This window comes from Pelodiscus sinensis, chromosome 7, assembly GCF_049634645.1.
Source record: "Pelodiscus sinensis isolate JC-2024 chromosome 7, ASM4963464v1, whole genome shotgun sequence".
Taxonomy (NCBI): Eukaryota; Metazoa; Chordata; order Testudines; family Trionychidae; genus Pelodiscus; species Pelodiscus sinensis.
This window is the reverse complement of record NC_134717.1, coordinates 51,650,152-51,665,868: the sequence shown is the minus strand read 5'-3', so window position 1 is coordinate 51,665,868 and position 15,717 is coordinate 51,650,152.

The following is a 15,717-nucleotide window of genomic DNA, read 5'->3' as shown; positions in this document are numbered from 1 at the left end:
TAAGCCTAAGACCCGACGGACAAGCGACGCCCTGATCCCGGGTTAAGCCCGACAACCAGAACGAACCATTGTTCGGTCAGAACTTTTATAGCCTGGCCTCATGAATATGCATAGACTGTAATGGTTTAAAATGATTGGCTGCCAAATGATGCACCTTGAGCGTGGTACAAACTGATTGGGTGGTGGGAATGCTACTGAATATTCATATATTTATGTAAATGGCAACCGACAGGTGAATGATGCTTTAAACTTTAACAGTCACCTGTGCATGTGACAGAATGTTGGACCTTAATGGATGGTACCACAGGCATTCCAAATTCAAAATGGAGTTTTAGACTCCATTTTGAGACATTGCAAATTTCCAAATATTTCAGATATACAGGCATTTTACTACGAGAATTGATATATATATATAACACAGTCCTTTGTATTTACAGATGTTTACAGGGTAACATTATATCAGATTTTACATTTGTATTCAAATAAACTACATTGTAACATTTCTACCTTACATTATGTATAGTTAGTATAGCTGTTCCTCATAGTTCTAAAAGTTAAAACAGTTAGTGTTACTAAAAAAATATATTTTTTTTCTTGTTGAGTCTGGCTTTTTTCTTTGACAATCTCTCCTCTCTGGAATGCCAGGTTCCCCAGGCTTTAAACGTTGCCTCTCATGCAGGCTCTCTGTTCCAGTTGGACAGGCACTCACCGTGTGTCCGGTACCTGGGCCAGGGCCACGTCACAGCCCAGTACCAACGCGGCAAGCAGTTAACAGCCCATATTGGGGAAAGCCAGGAAGCTACAACTAAAGCTGATCTCCCTGGAAAACACAGTAAGATGAGACTCGGACCTTGAGCACTCCACCATGCCTTGGCAGCCCTCCCCACTGGCTATGTCTGAGAAAGTGGCCCCCTCAGGCTCTGACTTCAGAGACTCTTCCCTGGATCTGCCCAGGAAGAGATCCCATTAATCAATTAAGGGTGACTCCCCCTTAAAAAAAGGGGGACAAACACAGAGAATATCCCCTGCATGACCCACGCTAGGGCACTGGACAGGGAAGTACCAGGACCGTCGGACTCCAATGGTTCCTAAGGATCCAAGGACCTCACAAAGGTGGCTGTGAGGACACTGGAGAAACCTAAGTCAAAGTCGGCACCACCAGCACTGCCTGCCTCTGATACAGTACCGATGAAGGCTAAGTCAAAGATGCCTTCTTCGGACCCTCCATCCGCACTGAAAAAAATCTAAGATGCATTCTTTGCCATCAGTACCCACGCCACTCCCGGTGCTGAGGAAATACAAACAACCAGCACCGACGACTATGCAGCCAGCACTGTCTGCACTGCAGGTAGTGGTGGTGCTGCCCTTCATGCTTCCTCTGGCACCGACAATGCCAATACCGCATCTGTTAACAACGGCAGAGTAGCTCAGAGTGACATCAGTGCTGATGACCCAGTTATTCAGCACCAACAGTTTGCCCACTTCCAGCAGATTTACCTTGTCCACTCCTGTGAGCTCGGCATCACTGTGGTCGAGTGATGAGAATGTGGTCTTATTGGTGGCCAACTGGCCATAATAGGATCCTTGGAGCAGTCTCAACCAACCCCACCTGTACCATCCAGGGCCACCTCTATACCATAATTGGACAGACCATTGTGCCAGAAGGAGGATGAGCCACCTTCAAGTGATGATGAGTCTACCACCTCTTTGCAGCCACCAACACACCTCTCATCATCCTTCCCTGATAACACACTGATGCCGCCTCCTCCCACAGCAGAAGACTACTTTAAGTCCTTCTAAAATTTTATGGAAGGGTGGCAGATACTCTGAAAGTCTCACTAGTCAGCCTCCCTGAGACTCAGTACAAATTAACCAATATACTACATTTCTTGCCGACAGTCATATTAGCCCCTCCCATAGACCAAGCCCTCATGGACTCTGCCAAGGCTATCTGTTAGATGTCAGCGACAATACCACCAGTCTGCAAGAGATCAGACCACAAATACTAGGTAGTACCACAAGGGGCTGATTTCTTGTTTTCGCATCTGGCCCGTAACTCCTTAGTGGTCGATTGTGTGAACCAAAGGAGAAAGCAGTGCAATGAGGAACACTCCCTATGACAGAGTGGAAATGTCTTGACCACGTGGTCAATGTCACACCACATTTTTGAGTATATGTCACATCTCACTTGTAAACCATTTGAACCTATGGCGACATGCTCCACCACTGAATGAAGGTGGTCTTACTGGTGGCAGTCACACCCGCCAGGAGAACAAGCAAAATTGGTGCTCTCACAGTGGACCCTTCTTTCACCATTTTCCACAAGGACACAGTTGTTCTCCATCCTTACTCTAAGTTCCTCCCAAAGGTTCCCACTCCGTTCCACAGCAATGAGCCCATAAACTTACACATCTTCTTTCCTAAGTCTCACACTGATGATAAAGAGGCTGCACTGTACACTCTAGACATCCACAGGGCTATTGCCTTTTACTTGGACAGAACTAAACAGATCTGCAAGTCAAACAGATTGTTTATTTCCCCCAGCAGACTATCCTGGTGGATAGTGGACAGTATCAAACTAGCCTATTCCACTTGTGGCCAAGCTTCTCCGTTGCATCTGTGTGAATTCAATGAGAGCCATGGTGGCCTCTACAACCTACCTAACAGCATCTTGCTCATGGACATATACAGATAAGCAACGTGGTCCTCTGCTCACATGTTTGCTAGACACTAAGCTCTGGACAGTCACCTCCTCCTGGGGTACCCAGTTTGGACACACTGTCCTATCCACTGTACACAATAATTAACTGAAGCACTCCATCACGGATACTGCTTTATAATCACCTAAGGTGGAGCACCCACAGGGACACTCCTTGAAGAAGAACAGAGAATTACTCACCTTGTGCAGTAACGGAGATTCTTCGAGATGGTTGTCCCTGTGGGTGCTCCACCACTCGCCCTTCCTCAGATGCCCCAGTGGGAGTGAACACAGCAGGTTTTGTGGTGTTTAGCTCTAATTTACCCCAAATGTCTTCTAAGCACCCAGTAAGAAGTGTTGCTAATGCTGCTAGACAATATTCAGCTTCCATGGTTTGGCAAATTCTTTGGTTCAGCACTGGTCAGGACCTGAGAGTGCTGGACCAGAGTGGTTCAACCTGTATACCTCTTAACGGAAAAAGGGGACTATAACTTACTCAGGCTATAACATTTGAATGTCAATACCTAGGGGAATGCTAAGAATATTGATAATGTTTTTAATGAATTTCTTTGATACTCCTATGATTATAATCTTATGTATAACATTCAAAGCCTATGGGAAAATTTCCTTTCTATATAGAACTAATTGATACTAAAAGGATAACATTTTGGAAACTATTAACAGGAGGCAACCATATTGAAAAACTGTCAGACAAGTTCCTATTAGAGAAGATAGCATCTGAAGATCTTAGTTATAGATAGTCAGGATCATTCTGACTAACAGATCTAAAGGAAGTTTGCTCAATTTTTTTAAATAATGAAAATAATTAGATTTCTCTTTATGGGTTTTCTTTGTAATAAACCCAGGGTGTACTATCTGATATGGTTAAAATTGGGTCAGTATAAGTGCAGAACATTTATTTTTAAAATGTAATATGCATTCTACTGTATGGTTTGACAGTAGCAGTGAGGTACCAAGGAAATAATCATAGAATCATAGAATACTAGGACTGGAAGGGACCTTGAGAGGTCTTTGAGTCCAGTCCCCTGCCCTCATGGCAGGACCCAGTACCATCTTCTAGACCATCTCTGGTGGATGTCTACCTAACCTGCTCTTAAATATCTCCAGAGATGAAGCTTCCACAATCTCCCTAGGCAACTTATTCCAGTGTTTAACCATTCTGACAATTAGGAACTTTTTCCTAATGTCCAACCTAAACCTCTCTTGCTGCAGTTTGAGCCCATTGCTCCTTGTTCTATCCTCAGAGACTAAGGAGAACAATTTTTCTCCCTCCTCCTTGTGACACCCTTTTAGATACCTGAAAACTGCTAGCATGTCCCCTCTCAATCTTCTCTTTTCCAAACTAAACAAGCCCATTTCTTTCAGTCTCCCTTCATAGGTCATATTCTCTGGACGTTTAATTATTCTTGTTGCTCTTCTCTGGACCTTCTCCAATTTCTCCACATCTTTCTTGAAATGTGGTGCCCAGAAATGGACACAGTACTCCAACTGAGTCCTAACCAGCGCAGAGTAGAGCAGAATAATGACTTCTTGTGTCTTGCTCACGACACACCTGTTAATGCATCCTAGAATCATGTTTGCATTTTTTTTTTTGCAACAGCATCACACTGTTGACTCATATTTAGCTTCTGGTCCACTATAACCCCTAGATCCCTTTCTGCCGTACTCCTTCCTAGACAGTTGCTTCCCATTCTGTATGTGTGAAACTGATTGTTCCTTCCTAAGTGGAGCACTCTGCATTTGTTCTTATTAAACTTCATCCTGTTTACCTCAGACCATTTTTCCAATTTGTCTAGATCATTTTGAATTATGATCCTGTCCCCCAAAGCAGTTGCAACCCCTCCCTGCTTGGTATCATCTAAAAACTTAAGTGTACTCTCTATGCCGATGTCTAAATCATTGATGAAGATATTGAACAGAACTAGTCCCAAAACTGACCCCTGCAGAACCCCACTTGTTCTGCTCTTCCAGCATGACTGTCAATTATTAACTACTCTCCAAGAATGGTTATCCAGCCAGTTATGCACCCACCTTATAGTTGCTCCATCTAAGTTGTATTTGCCTAGTTTATTGATAAGGATATCATGCGAGACTGTATCAAATGCCTTACTAAAGTCTAGGTATACCACATCCACCGCTTCTCCCTAATCCACAAGACTCATTATCCTATCCAAGAAAGTTATCAGATTAGTTTGATATGATTTGTTCGTTACAAATCCATGCTGGCTGTTCCCTAACACATTATTACTTTCCAGGTGTTTGCAGATGATTTCCTTAATTTCTTGCTCCATTATCTTTCCTGGCACAGAAGTTAAACTGACTGGTCTGTAGTTCCTGGATTGTTGTTATTTCACTTTTTATAGATGGGCACTATATTTGCCCTTTTCCAGTCTTCTGGAATCTCTCCTGTCTCCCATGATTTTCCAAAGATGATAGCTAAAGGCTCAGATACCTGCTCTATCAGCTCCTTGAGTATTCTAGGATGCATTTCATCAGGTTCTGGTGACTTACAGACATCTAACTTTTCTACGTGATTTTTAACTTGTTCTTTTTTATTTTATCTTTTAAACTAGCATTCCCACTAGCATTCACTATGTTAGGCATTCCTTCAGATTTCTCGGTGAAGACCGAAACAAAAAAATCATTAAGCATCTCTGTCATTTCCAAGTTTCCTGTTACTGTTTCTTCCTCCTTACTGAGCAGTGGGCCTACCCTGTCCTTGGTCTTCCTCTTGCTTCTAATATATTTATAGAAGGTCTTCTTGTTTCCTTTTATGCCTGTAGCTAGTTTGAGCTTGTTTTGTGCCTTTGTCTTTCTAATCTTGCCCCTGCATTCCTGTATTGTTTGCCTATATTCATTCTTTGTAATTTGTCCTAGTTTCTTTTTTTTATATGACTCCTTTTTATTTTTAGATCATGCAAGATCTCCTGGTTAAGCCAAGGTGGTCTTTTGCCATATTTTCTATCATTCCTAAACTGCCAACTCCTTCAGTTGTTTTCCCCCCTGCGTCTTGCTTCCCATGGGACCATTCCTACCAGCTCTCTGAGCTTACCAAAATCTGCCTGCCTGAAATCCTTTCTCTATTTTGCTGTTCTCCCTTCTACCATACTTTAGAATCATGAATTCTATGATTTCATGATCGCTTTTACCCAAGATGCCTTCCATTTTCAAATTCTGAACGAATTCCTCCCTGTTTGTTAAAATCCAATCTAGAACAGTTTCCACCCAGTAGCTTTTTCAACCTTCTGAAATAAAAAGTTGTCTTCAATGAAGTCCAAGAACTTATTGGATATTCTGTGCTCTGCTGTGTTAGTTTCCCAACATATATCTGGATAGTTGAAGTCCCCCATCACCACCAAATCCTGTGCTTTGGATGATTTTGTTAGTTGTTTTTAAAAAAGTCTCATCCACCTTTTCTGCCTGAGTAGGTGGTCTGTAGGAGACTCCTAGCATGACATCACCCTTGGTTTTTTTTACCAATTTTAGCTTAACCCAGAGGCTCTCTCCATGTCTGTCTCCTATGTCCATGTCCACCTCAGCCCAAGTGTGTACATTTTTAATTTATAAGGCAACAACGCCTCCCTTTCCCCCCCTGCCTGTCCTTCCTGAGTACGCTGTACCCTTCTATACCAATATTCCAATCATGTGTATTATCCCACTAAGTCTCTGTGATACCAACCATGTCATAGTTATATTTATTTATTAACACTTCCAGTTCTTCCTGCTTATTACCCATACTTGCATTTGTATATAGGCATCTAAGATACTGATTTGATCTTGCCTCCCAGTTCTGCCTTGTCAGTCCTTTCTCTCTACTATTATAGTCTACACATCCTCCCATTTCTGACCCATCTCCCAGATCTCCATGTTCTTCACTTACCTGTGGGCTTTGGTCACCTATCCATGAAATATGAAACAGTTCTCTGATGTTTTTGAATTTCTAAGATTACAGTGATTAGCTTGTAGTACATTTGTGTATTTAGTTTACACAGCTGCGCTAAAATAAAATTGATCTATATGGTTGTAGAAAAGGTGTTCTTGTGATCCAGGCCCATAGATTGAGTATTGTGAATTGGAATGAAGGAGGCCACTGCTTATGGGTAGACTGGTTTGATGACTCTCTCTCTGAAATGGCGAGCTGTGAATGAAGCACTCCTCAGCCACTCCAGAGAGATGTGCATGTTGCAATGTCCCTTTAAAAACAAACCAACCAAACACAACACAGTAGGTATTGTCTAGTGATATTCCACGAAGGCACGGGGAAGCGGCTGTTGGTGGTGATCTCTGCAGCAGCTCATATTTGAACTGCTCCTCACCTTTTTGTTTTTGATTTTCTATTTCTGGAGTTTGTGGTGGACAATAAAGTGAGGTCACCTGTACTTGCCTTCCAGTTCCATGATAGATTGCACTGGGACTTTCACACCGGTCCTACCATGAGGACTGAAACATGTGCCTGCAATCTGAATGCTGCTTTCACTTTCTGGTGAGTTTAGTCTCCAAATTCTCTGGCTTTCCTAGTGATGCTCCTGAACAAAAGATGAACTGAAATCTAAAATAAGACCTTTTTATCACACTGCATCTTCTGTGGTATTTGTATGCTTCACTGTTTTTGAGCAGACACATGTTGCTACTTACATACTGTGCTATTGATCTGGACATCCACTGGTGTTGGTGGTAGCTCTGCTGATTGATTTAGAGAGCAATATGTCTGTTGTCCAGGTGGAAATCTCTAGGGCTGTGTCTAGACTGGCCAGTTTTTCCGGAAAATCAGCCGCTTTTCTGGAAAAACTTGCCAGCTGTCTACACTGGCCACTTGAATTTCCACAAAAGCACTGACTTCCTACTGTAAGAAATCAGTGCTTCTTGTGGAAATACTATTCTGCTCCCTTTCAGGCAAAAGTCCCTTTTGCGCAAAGCTTTGCGCAAAAGGTCCAGTGTAGACAGCTCAGATTTGTTTTCTGCAAAAAAGCCCCGATCACAAAAATGGCAATCGGGGCTTTTTTGCGGAAAAGCGCGTCTAGATTGGCACGGATGCTTTTCCATAAAAAGTGCTTTTGTGGAAAAGCATCCGTGCCAATCTAGACGCTCTGTTCCGAAAATGCTTTTAACGGAAAACTTTTCCGTTAAAAGCATTTCCAGAAAATCATGCCAATCTAGATGCAGCCTTCTAGTTTTCTGTACCTTACCAAATGATCTGGAGTGCACAAGCAAAAGAGGAGGTATATGAAATGCATTTATGAACATAAGTCAGGCAGGTCAAATTTTTTGTCAACCAACCTTCTCCCCCCTCCCGCCATATGACAGGCTTTCTGTTGAAAACATAACCACTCCAAAGCAATACAGTATGGATATGCAAACTTCCATTACATTGTTCAATACAGAACTTAATCCCAAACGAATTGAAATGACATGGGGAGCCTTAGAGTAATTACAAGATATGTCCCAATCCAAGACCCTGCATCACTATAAATAAAGACATAAATATTAAAAGTAGTGGAAAATGCAAGCATTTCAGGATACTACTTTCTTTGAAGTCCTCCTAAAAGACACTTCCAAGCTGTAAAATATGGCTGATGTGGAAAATGGAATTTCCATTCCATGGAAAATTCTGACACTTCAAAATATTTCATTGTGCTGATTTGTGACACAGTAGCAATTTCTCATAGAATCAAAATTCTGGAGGAAAATTGATGTGAAAACATTGCATCATTTAAATGTTACATTTTATTTTGATATTAAATATAAATATCAATACATAAGCATAACTTGCTATGGAATGATAAAGTAGAAACAAATTATTGAAAATTTATCAAAAAATTTAATCAGTCAGGGAACTACCACAAATGTTTAGATTTTGATCTACTTCATTTTCCAATTAAAACTCTTCTGGTAATTTTTTTTCTCTACCAGTGATACCATAAAATGCCATGAAATGAATGCAGTCGCTATATATGCAGTCAGCACCATAACCAAGGTATTTTTGCAGCCAGGGCAAAATATTAATTTTATGTCCCTTCTCCTTAGGTTAGCATACATTGCGCTCTTTATTTTTGCAACTTATTATATTACTTATTGCGGCTTTGCGCTCCTTATTATGATGTGCCTAGGGCAGGCACCCTCCTTGCCCTGCCCTTGTTACAGCTCTGTGTGCAGTAACTGCTTCACTTTATTAACATATGTTTGAATTTTGGATAGTTTTGTAGGTAAGTATGGGATTACTACAGAATCAAGAACACTTCCCTATCCATGGAGGGTAGAGGTTGGACCTCCCTGGCCCAGCACTCTCAGGACCTGAGTGGTCCCGAACAAAGGAGTTTGCCAGACCGGGGGGGTCAGGCCTCGTGTTCTCCCGGGGCTCCCCTCTTGGCTGCTGGCCCACGGATGTTGCTGGACCAGGGGGACTCTATCTGTGGTTATCTGCTTGGCAGAATTCATGCACTAACTACCTTTTCACCCCCAGAGGCAAATTTCTCAAATCTCATGAGAGGAATTTACTAATTCTAGAATCTTTATCCACTTTACACCTTTAGTCGATCGTAGTATTCATCATTTTCATGCTTGCTAATACTTTCCACAAAGAGGGAAGGTAGTATTCAATAGGTGCTCTTCAAAACATTGATCTATCACTGACTTTGAGTTCACTCTATTAGATACATTTTCTAGATCAGTAGTTTTTACTGCATTTGCTACTTACCTTTAGTTTCCTTTGCAGCATGTTGTCTGTATCAAAAGGTGTGTACACTAGAAGCTGATAGGCACCTACAACAGTGGAGACAATATCAAAAAAACCGCAGGGAGACTTCAAGGGCTAGTATGAAGATAATACTGAAAAACATTCTGAAACTTTTTTTAAAACTTTCAATTTTTGCTCACTAGGCTAGCCCTGTGAAAGCCATGTCTCCTCTGAGCTTCGCAGCAAGGCAGTTATCACCACCTCTTTTCTCATCACTTTTCAGAACAACACAGTTTCAAATGTCAGACAACAGTGAGCATTAAAGTCTACTGATAACGCTGATACTAGATAGTCATAGGGGCAGGGAGACGTCTTTTTTCTTTCATTTGTAAAAGGTACCATAACTATTTTGAATCCGGAAATAACTTAGTTCTCTTTCTCGTCTCTGTTTTTTAACTAACCACCTTGAATTTCAAGTCTCTTACACTTGTTGTCCGCTAAAGGCCAGCTCTGAGAATTATCCCTCATGTAAATATGAGAAGTCCCTTAGATACAGGTTGGCCCTCTCTGGTCTGGTACCCGGGGGACCTGAGCTGTCCCAGATCAGGGAGTTTGCCGGATCAGAAGAGGTCAATGTTCCCCTGCTGTCTGCCCTGCTACTAGCTCCTTTCTCTGCAGTTTCCTCATCCTGTGTCATTTTTTTTCTCCCTGACTCCTTGCTTGGTGAGTCCTCATCTCCTTTGCCACACTCTGGTTACCCAATCTCTTTGAACCACTAGTCCATGTTCTCCCTCCCAAACAGCACAAGCTCCAGTTCCAATCAACTTCATCGACCCACTCCAATTTGAACCCTTCATATCCTCTTCAAATTAGGCAGCTTCCTCTTCTAAACTGCCTTGCCTCAGTAGGGTTGAGGTATGGGATTTGGAGAACAGGAGAGAAACAGGCTCTCAGTTCAGTTGCTGAAATCTGGGATGGCACAGAGCAGCCTAGAAATGCAGTTGCAGGGAAAGTCCTGCTCAATTCTTGGATAAAGCATTACCTGTCTAAATGGAATCTTCAGAGATGGCTTTTTTGCTGCAAATTTCTAGCACACCTCTACTGAGCTTGTGAGAACAGCGGTTCTCCCCGTCCCCACCTCTTTCCAATGTTTATCACTAGGCCAAATTTGGATGGTTTTTCAGGGAGATTGCAAAAGAGACCTAGAATTGTTATCCCCTTTCTCATTTGAAGTCTGTGCTCCAAAACATGGAGAAGATAACATTTAAAAGAAAAGGTCATTGGAATGTTTTCACGTGGTCCAAACCACGTCTGTTTCCCTAGCCACATTCTTGGAAATGAATCAAACAATTTCGGTGGACGTTTTCTAAAAATTTTTTTAGCCTGAGGTAAATACCCAGCTTGGAATGTTTCAGCTTGAATGGTTCAAACTTCATCTGAAAATGGCCTTATGAGACAAGTGGGGAATCTTAATAATAGGTAGTGATACCAGCATGGCCTATAATAAAATATCTATTAATGTGTTTTCTATAGAAATATGTACATGTGTATGCAACCATGAACAATGGGTCAGAATGAACTCCTGCTTCTAACTTAAAGTGGAACTGTAAATTGAAATAGAAATGTAGCTTATCACCTCTAATATCATTAGCTCACAGACATTTATCTCCCCCCCATCCTCCTTCTGTTCTGAAATTTGATTTGTCCTTTTCATATGTGTTCATTTTTTTTAATTGTATCCTTTGGTATATATGGTTGTGACTATTTTCTTCCACTATTTGATCTGAGGAAGTGGGTCTGGCCCACGAAAGCTCATCACCTAATAAACCATCTTGTTAGTCTTTAAAGTGCTATATAGTCCTGTTTTTTGTAAATTGAAGTTTCTGAAGAAAGGTGAGAGAGAAATGACATGTAGCCAGAAAGTATTAATTATTAGTGGCTAAATATATAGAAATGGAATTGTCCAACAGTCAGAAGGCTGGGATACAGGCAGTCCCCGGGTTACGTACAAGATAGGGACTGTAGGTTTGTTCTTAAGTTGAATCTGTATGTAAGTCGGAACTGGCATCCAGATTCAGCCGCTGAATCTGGACACTAGTTCTGACTTACATACAGATTCAACTTAAGAACCCCAGGCGTCCCCAAGTCAGCTGCTGCTGAAACTGATCAGCAGCTGATTCCAGGAAGCCCGGGGCAGAGCAACTTTGCCTCAGGCTTCCTGTAGTCAGCCGCTGGTCAGTTTCAGCAGCGGCTAACTTGGGGACGCCTGGGGCAGAGCAGCTTGGGTGCTGCTGGGTTGGTCCAGTAGCGCGGCTGCTCCTCGGCGCTACTGGACCAACCCAGCAGCACCCCAGCAGCTCTGCAGCGGCTGAATCAGGACTCCTGGGGCAGAGTAGCTGGGGTGCTACCGGGTTGGTCCAGTAGCGCCAAGGAGCGGTGCTGTGGGATCAACCGGCAGCGCCCCACCTGCTCTACCACAGGCCCTGGGCTTTGCTCCAAATCTCCCTGGTCTGCTGAGGGGGGCACTAGCTGCGTCCCCCCCAGCAGACCAGAGAGATGCGGAGCAAAGTGGCGGAGGACCCAGGCCAGACCCGCGGCCGCTTCCAGATCAGCTGGAAGCGCCGGGTCCGGCCAGGTCCTGCGCCGCTTTGCTCAGCGTCTCTCTGGTCTGCAGACCAGAGAGACGCTGAGCAAAGCAGCGCAGGACCTGGGGCCGGACCCGCGGCGCTTCCAGATTAGCTGGAAGCGCCGGGGGTCCGGCCCCGGGTCCTGCGCCACTTTGCTCAGCGTCTCTCTGGTCTGCAGACCAGGGAGACGCTGAACAGTCTCCCTGGTCTGCAGACCAGAGAGACGCTGAGCAAAGTGGCGCAGGACCCGGGGCCGGACCCGCGGCGCTTCCAGATCAGCTGGAAGCTCCGGGGGTCCGCCCCGGGTCCTGCGCGGCTTTGTTCAGCATCTGCCTGGTCTGCAGACCAGAGAGACGCTGAGCAAAGTGGTGCAGGACCCGGGGCCGGACCCGCAGCGCTTCCAGCTGATCTGGAAGCGGCCGCGGGTCCGGCCCCGGGTCCTGCGCCGCTTTGCTCCCCGTCTCCCTGGTCTGCTGGCTCCTGCAGCAGACCAGGGAGAAGGGGAGCAGCTTTTCTCGCCCCGGAGGAGGCGGGCGGCGGGACCAGGTGTCCCGCTGCTCCAGTCCTCCAGGGCGAGAAAATCCCCTTTCGTATCTGCGGATCTGACATAAGTCGGATCCGCGTAACTCGGGGACTGCCTGTACTGTGTTGTTACTTACCTGGAACTGTACAATTATTTCTAGTTACATAATTCCCTATGTTTTTGGTTTAGAGTGTCCAATTTGCACAAGCATTGAACCATTATATCATGACAGTATCATTTTGAGAGTCCTTGTAGTCTGGCTGGGAGGCATTAGCCAAGATTGTGCAGGAGTATGCATAATTGCTACGTGATTATCTGGATTCTTGATAACTGTACTGTGAATGTACACACACCTCTCCTTGGTGACTATAATCCCTCCACTCTGATCAGCTCTTGTACTTAAATTGTTGAAATAGATTTTACTATGTCAGCCTCTCATTTTCTTCAGCTAAAGCACAGCCACTTTCTGTGGTGATGGGTAAGTCACTTAGGACTTCTCTACGCAAGCTTTAGTTTGTGGTCAGTTGGGGGGGGGGGGCGTGGGGGAGAGCCTTGCTAGGCCCCTGGGCAATTTGTGTGAGAAGATTACCTCAGTGCTTCCAGAAGGGGAAGGATCTTTTATAGAGGGCTCAGGCAGGGGCTGTCAGCACTTAGCACTGCCTGGAGCACACTATGGCTATTTAAAGGACTCAGGACTCTGATGAGATTTTGACTTTGTCCTGATCTGGAATGTGAACATTTTTTTTCATCTCAAACTTATATGGAATAGGAAGTTTCATTCTCAGTTCTGTTCACTGATGATATCTGAGGAGAACTGTAAATTAGTGCATATAACCCGCACCCATGCATAACCTGTGGTTTTTCCTAAATGTGTGGTGGTGTTTTTTTAAAGTCTGATAACCTGAGCATGTGTACAGCCCGCGGGTAGTATACGCTACTTTAAGGTACCTGGTAATTGCTGGCTGGCCTGCAGGAGGGGAGCCGCACTCGCATCCAAGCTCCATGCAGACGCAGCCAGGCGCAACCCATCTTCCTCCGGGAGGGGGGGAACAGACAGCGCAGGCGAGCTGGCTGGCCTGCGGGAGGGGAGCTGCACTCGCACCCAGGCAAGTAAAAATAAACTTGTATACCCCGCGGACATGTATACCCCGCAGGGGGGTTGCAGGGTTTATAAAACTTTGTATAACCCGCGGATTATATGCACTAAAACACGGTAACGTGTAATACTCAATGACAGTAATGTCAGCATTTAATCTTTCCATGCCTTTTGTAAATGAAAATAAGAGTTCCCTACCTTAAAAAAAAAAAAAAGGATTGTGAGAATAAATATATGAAAGTTCTCAAGTCTTTAACAGACGGAAGTAGAAAAACTTCTAAATTTCAATAAAATGACTATCAAAACATGGAATATTCCATCACTTATGGCTGAGGCATTTGCTTTGAGTTGGCTTTGTTGTTCATTCCCAACTTTCCATTTCTAATGTTCAGATATTAAGTTCACACTCAACAAAAATAGTATTTTTCAGGCTGTCTATAATTTTTAATCTTTTTTAATGCTTTTAAGCAATAAAGCGCGAAGTTGGAGTTTTATCTCTAAAGTATAGCGGTTTGGACTTTTATATCTCCTGTTTCAGCAGTTGGAACAGTTTGTACTTCCCTGCCTTTTTGTGGGTTTTTTTTAATTATGAAAATTGGAAATAGAGATGGACCATGCCTGCATTCCTTAAAAAACAACATAGTCTTGCAGCACCTTAAAGACTAACAAAACATGTAGGCAATACCCACTTCCTATGAAAGCTCATGATACCATCTACATGATACCATCTACATGTTTTGTTAGTTTTTAAGGTGCTGCAAGGAAATTCGTTGGGGTTTTTTAAAGGTTTTTCGGTTACAGATGAACTTGGCTAGCCCTCTGATGCTTTTCAACATGCCTGAATTGTCATTTATGTTGTAATGGAGTGGCAACAAGATGTATTTTGGGTAATGCCCTGGGCTCTTGATTCTGGGTTCTGAAAAATTCGCAACCAACTGTGGTGTGTATCTTCTGCTTAACAATTACTATACAATTTAAATATAAATTCTAAAGCAATTAATACAGCGCGAAGCAATGCAAAAGCAGTTAAAGATCTACTATATACAATAATAAAGCCAAATTCACTTATATTTCATCCGTAAGCTACCTACAGTGCCAGGCCGGAAGTCGTGGTTCCGTCTTTTCCCACGCATAGGAACTCCACCACTGATGTAGCTGGTGTGAAGGGCCTAATCACTTCTAGTTACATCAAGCAGGATGTGTGGGTCAATCCTGCCCATTCCCTCCCATTGATTGCTCTTACTAAACCCAATTTATAGCAAAGCGAGACTTGGTCATTCTAATAATATTTACCAATTGATTACGTGTTGTGTAGGATACGTAAAATGCCCAATGCCCCTATTTGGAGTGCATCCTGCTATCCAGGATGTTACTGCTATGTGCGCAGTTGACAGTTTCATAGCTGCATCTGTACTTTTTGCTTATCAGAAACAAGTACCAGTACAAGGCTGCTTGCCCTGTGTGTTCTTGACGTGGTCTTGCATACCATGATTAATCTGCATTGTTATGCAAAACATTTCCTGACTCTCGGACCTTGCCTGTGTGCTTTGTTACACCAGACTTGAAACAGGCCAGAAAGCTGCACTTTGGACAAGGCAGACATTATTGCCAAGGCAGAGTAGTCCAGGCTCCCTCACAAGGTGAAAACGATCAGTTTATTTTTATGAAGACCAAAAACAAACGGCATTTAAATAAAAGTAAATTGGATCACCTGAGACTCTTTTGTTGGCAGTCATGAGATTTGAACTCTTGGGGACCCAGGTGGAGAATTGCCAGCTGTGAATTTGAACCCTCCTTCTTGGCCAGCAGATGTCCAAAATATTAGCCACCAAATTTACATCCTCAGTCCTTTGGACTAGAATGATTTTTCCCCCCATTGAGTAAGGTTGAGTGGTTGAGAGACTGTTGCTAGTTACTCTTTGATCTTTTATATTTACTGCATAGTAAATTTGCTGTATGCATGACCATTAAACAATACTCTTAAAATATTACTGGATTATTTCCATTTCATAAATCTTTTGAAGCATTTTGCTTTCTCTCTGGCCTACTAGTCGACACCATCTTCCACTTTTTAGAAGC